Source organism: Crocodylus porosus, unplaced genomic scaffold (genome assembly GCF_001723895.1).
Source record: "Crocodylus porosus isolate Cpor-Errol unplaced genomic scaffold, CroPor_comp1, whole genome shotgun sequence".
Classification (NCBI taxonomy): domain Eukaryota; kingdom Metazoa; phylum Chordata; order Crocodylia; family Crocodylidae; genus Crocodylus; species Crocodylus porosus.
In genome coordinates, this window is record NW_017728924.1 from 12,596,586 (window position 1) to 12,602,285 (window position 5,700).

Consider the following 5,700-nt stretch of genomic DNA (forward strand, 5'->3'; position numbering starts at 1 on the left):
GGGGTGTGGGGGGTGTGGGTATGGGGGTCTGTGTGCATGGTAGTGCGAGGTGGGGTGTGGGTGCATGTACATGGTGGGGTGTGCATGTGGGACTTGCCCTACGAACACACACACACACACACACACACACACTCTGTTCTTCCTTCCCTCATTGCATGCATATGTGCGCATGCACACACACACACACACCCCTGCCTCCCTCCCGTACCCTTACTTGAATTTCTCTCTGGTGCAGGGAGGCAGCAACAGCCCTGGAGTTCTAGGCCACAAGGCTCTACTGGGAAGAGACTTCCAGTTGGAGGTGGAGGGGGCTGGAGGTAGGGCAGGGCTGGGTCGGACTTCCTGCTGGGTCCTGCCAGCTTCTTCTGGGCCCTTCTGATGCTGGCTCCTGTCATCTTTGACAGGCAGCCAGGAGCAGATAAATATTAATTTTCTAAAATTTTTAGGGGTCCTGTGGGCTGGATGGAATGGCCTGGTGGACTGGATCTGGCCTGAAGGCTGCATTTTGTCCACCCCGGGATTGATTCATAGATTCATAGACATTAGGGGCTGGAAGGGACCTCGCTAGATCATTGAGTCCAGCCCCCTGCCATAGGCAGGAAGTCTGCTGGGGTCAAATGACCCCCAAAGGATAAGCTGTGAAAGGCCATTCGAATGAGTCCAGAGTAGGTGCTTGTACCACCTCTGGGGTGAGTCTGTTCCAGACCCTGCACGCTCGCACTGTAAAGAAGCTTTTCCTTATGTCCAGTCTAAATCGACCTTCCAGAAGTTTGTGGCTGTTAGATCTTGTTATCCCTTGGGGGACCCTAGTGCACAACTGTGCTCCCAGATCCTGATACACCCCCCTTATGTACTTACAGGCTACCACCAAGTCCCCCATGAGCCTCCTCTTCTTCAGGCTGAAAAGTACCATGTCCCTCAGTCTCTCCTCGTAAGGCTTGCTATCTTGGCCTTTGATCATGTGGGTGGCTCTCCTGTGGACTCTCTCAAGCTTATACATATCCCTCTTGAAGTGGGGGGTCCAAAACTGGACACAATACTCAAGCTGAGACCTCACTAGGACCAAGTAGAGTGGAAGGATGGTGTCCCTGGTTTTGCTTGAGATGCATCGGTGGATGCATGCTAGAGTTTGGTTTGCTTTGCTGACCATGGCATCACATTGGTAGTTTATTTCATAGATTTCATAGACATTAGGGCTGGAAGGGACCTCGGGAGATCATCGAGTCCAGCCCCCTGCCCAAAGGCCAGGAAGTCAGCTGGGGTCATAGGATCCCAGCAAGATAAGCATCCAATTTACTCTTGAAGGTGTTCAATGTAGGTGCTTGAACCACCTCCGCTGGCAGACTGTTCCAGACCTTGGGGGCTCGGACAGTAAAGAAATTCTTCCTTATGTCCAGCCTGAAACGGTCTTGCAGGAGTTTGTGACCGTTCGACCTCGTCATCCCTTGGGGCGCTCTGGTGAACAGACATTCCCCCAGATCCTGGTGTTCACCCCGATAAACTTATAGGTGGCCATCAGATCACCCCTGAGCCTACGCTTTTCCAGGCTAAAAAGTCCCATGGCTCTCAGCCTGTCACCGTAAGATCTGTTTTCCTGACCTCTGATCATGCGCGTGGCTCTCCTCTGGACTCTCTCAAGCTTCTCCACATCCTTTTTGAATTGTGGAGCCCAAAACTGGACGCAGTTTATGTTCATTTTGTGGTCAATCAAGACTCTCAAGTCTCTTTCAGTCATGGTACTAGTGAGCGTAGCACTGCCAAGCCTATAAGTATGATGCTGGTTTTTCTTCTCAAGGTGGAGCACCCTGCACTTCTCTGCATTAAATGCCATCAGGTTTAGGTCCACCCACCTTGTGAGCCTGTCCAGGTCAGCCTGTATCGTTAACCTGTTCTCCAGTGTGACCACCTTCCCCCATAGTTTAGCGTTGTCTATGAACTTTGCCAGTCTACATCTTATGCCCAAATCCAGATCATTAATGAAAATGTTGAAGATTACTGACCTGAGTACTGAGCCCTAAGGGACACCACAAGTCACCTTCCGCCATGTTGATTTGCTCCCATCAACCAGTACACTTTGGGTCTGACCCCAGAGCCAGTTCCTCAGCCACTGGACCATGAGATGGATGAGGCTTCAGTTTTCTAGCTTAGCCGTGAGGGCATCCTGGGAGACCAAGTCAAAGGCCTTCTTGAAATCCAGATATATGACATCAACCTCATCTCCCTTGTCTAGGCAATGCGTCACCTGGTCATAGAAGGAGATGAGGTTGGTCAGGCAAGACCTTCCAGCAACAAAGCCATATTGGCTGGCACTCAGAAAGTTGGCTTCCATTAGCCTGCTGCTGATGGAACCCTTGATAATTTTCTCCAGGATCTTTCCAGAGATGGATGTCAGACTCATTGGTCTGTAATTCCCTGTGTCTTCCTTTCTTCCCTTCTTGAAGATTGGCTCTTTTCCAAACCTCCGGTACCTGTCCCAAGCACAACGAGTCCTCAAATATCTTCACCATAAGACATGCTTTGAAGTCCGCCAGCTCCTTCAGGACTCTCGGGTATATACCATCCAGGCCCACAGACTTGTGGATGTTGAGTGTTTTGAAGTGTTCCCTCATTTGATCTATGTCAGTTGTGGACCCATCTCCCACCCCCTAGATGCTTTGCATCCCATCTGACAGAGTGACCCCTTTGGACAGGTGGAAAACCGACACAAAGTAATCATTTAGGAGTTTTGCCTTTTCCTGAGCATCAGTTGTCAGCTGCCCCATTTGATTTAGAAGGGGGTCAATGTTGCTTTCGTTCTTCCTCCAACTTCCCACATATCTGAAGAAGGACTTTTTGTTGTCCTTGATTCCCATGGCTAGCCTGAGTTCAATGTCTGCCTTAGTTTTTCTGGTACAGCTCTCTACAGCTGTGGGCTACTGCTGCATAGGCCTTCTTGGTGATGACTCCCATTTTCCATCTAGCGTACGCTTCTCTTTTTAGCTTCAGGAGGTCCAAAAGTTCCCTACTGAGCCAAAGGGGCACCCCAGCTCACAGTCTGCACTTCCTTGGGGATGGGGATGGTGATCAAGCCATTATTTCTTCTTGTACACACTCACACATACACATAGATATGCATGCACATATAAAGCCTAATACACATTTTTCATAATAATTCTGCATGGAAATTATCGAAGCAACAAAAGCTACAGCTGTTACAGCAAAATGTAGCCACTAAAGGAATTTTACATGTGCTCTGGGAGGCCTGCTAATTAAAAGCACCCCATCATTACATGTATCATTACCTGCACTGAAAAAATGGTGGTGGGGCACTTTGAACCAAAGCTTGTTTGACAAACCTTAGTTCATAACACCCTGCCATCATTTTTCAGTGCGGGGATGCTGATACACGTGATGCTGGAGTCGTTAATTTCTGCACCCCAGCAGACTTGATTAATCGAGCCTGTTTTGACACGCTGGATTTCCTGTGCATCAAGCTCCCTGCATGTGTATAGGAGCCATAACATTTTCTAGTGTTATCACTGAGGAGGGAAGAATTTGACACAGGACTTAAGAGGAGGAGTAAACTCTCCACAGGTTTTAATAGAAGAATTATCCTGATGTATAACCCTCAGCCACCCCTAGTTTTGAATGTAAAATGTCCCTTGGGCCTGGCTCAATCTGTTGCTGTTTCCAGCAGTAAGAACTGGGAAGGAAGAGGTAGCAAACTGAGCTATCATTCCTACAATAGCTGTTGTGCTCTGCAGCAGCAGAACCAGAAGCATGGTAGCTTTGGGAAGTAGTATTGCTCTGATTTCACTGCTCTTGTGCTTGATTAGAAAGGACAAAAATCCGTCTGGCAGAGAGCTGATAGATCTGCTCCAGTGTTTGCAGAGGTTGTAATCATTAGTAGCAATGGGCAATGGTGCTTAAAAATAATCAGAAGAAATCTCCCCGGTGCAGAGTCCAACAGAAGGAAGACTGTTGAGATAAAAATAACATAATTGAAAAAACCTTGTGACCACCTCTACACGTGCGCTTAACTATGAAGTAAACTAATTAGCTGCTGAATAAAGTGTCACCATCTACACATGCAACATTATTAGGCCACAGTATCTTACAGCATAGTAATTAACTGCACATGTAGATGCTGCACCAGGAAGTAGTTTACTATATCTCAAATTATTCCAGAGTTTAATGCTTTGAATGAATTGTATGTGTAGATGCAGTGTTTCCAACAGCAACTTCATGAACTCAGCTTGAAAGTATTTTTAAAATTTACCGTGTTTACCACTGTTTATGGTGTGTGCTTGCCTTTTTTGCATTTCACTAGGCTCGGAGAGTGCAGCTACTTGTAGCCAATTTCATTTGCTGTTTTTTAGTTTCACTTTTAAGTTAAATTCTTTAATATCTGTCTGAGAAACAAAGGATTTTTATGTGCAGTATGTCAGAGCAAGGAACCAGGATTTTTAATGCTCTGTATGTAACTTTAAACAATACATTTGATTTTTCTCTGTTGCTTAGTTTGCCCATATGTACAAGAAGCATAATATTTCATAGATACCTGTATTTCTTTCAAGGTCTATAACTACTACAGTGTGCCTTACTTAATTAGGTTGATGTCTTCAGTGGTCTGCTCTGGTACATATGTTAATTACATTTGACTCCTTAAATGGTAAGAGGTAAATTTGGAATCAGATGTACTGTTTTAAGAACATTTTTACTATAGCAAAGAGTCATACATAGCTAAGCATGAAAAACAGATCATTTTAGGCTGTGCTGAGCTTGTGGAGCAATCTGTTTTAGACCATAAGGCAGCATTTTTCAAAATGTTGATACCAGGGGCACACTTCTTTTCTGGATTAAAGTTAGTAGCACACTTCAGTCACTGGTCTGTGAATCAGATCTAGTCCTTGGATCCAGTCCAGCCCAACCAGAACCCCATCCCACTGCCAAGGGTCAGCCTAGCTGGGGCCCAAACCAGCCCACGTTTAGCAGCACACTTTCTCCAGTCTCACAGCACACTCTTTGGGCATCACTGTCCTAAGGGTATTTTATTAAATATTGCCAGTGCACCCATTTCCTGCACTCCTTCAGAATGAATATGCACAAAGATCCTTTTGCTTTTTCAAGTGAAAGTGAGTGCATGAAAATGAATGCATGAAAATGCAGCATTTTGCACTAGCAAAATGGTGTTTAAATGATAACCTCCAAGAGAAAAAGCTTTTAGAAAGAACAATAAATAGAGAGGGGAGATAAGGAGGCAATTTGGCTACAATGTAATCAGTATGCAGCTGACACACCAAGTCTCATTTTCTTCAGACTTGGGTGGTATGATGCCTGGGCTTCACTGTGGCTGCCTGAGACTAGGATTTGGGTGAGAATGAGCTAGCTCAGCCTCATACAAGACAGAAAATGGACTACACTTTGGGGCAGGGTCATGAGGTATTTATGGACCCTTAATCTAGGAGGTTTGCAAGCCGGCTATGGTCTAGCACAGTTCCTGTTCTCAGCTACTCCAGTGTAAAACTGGGGAACTTCTTTCTGTAGCACAGAACCAGCAGACGTGCTCCAGGTTTATCCTTATGTTGCTGGGAGCTGAGTGTGCCTATACCCTAAACCCTACATGCCTCTGTGAGGGAGCGGGGGCTAGGGTCGGCCGTGAGCTCCCCAGCGCCGCCTACCGTCACGTTAGGGTGACGTAGCACCCTCAGAATTCTCGCC

The 5,700-nt window shown here is 46.4% G+C and overlaps 1 protein-coding gene across 5 annotated transcripts in view; it reads left to right on the forward strand.

Moving 5' to 3' along the window:
- Nucleotides 1–5,700, forward strand: part of ARHGEF9 (Cdc42 guanine nucleotide exchange factor 9) — a 327,093-nt gene that overhangs the window by 170,243 nt on the left and 151,150 nt on the right. The window lies entirely within an intron of this gene.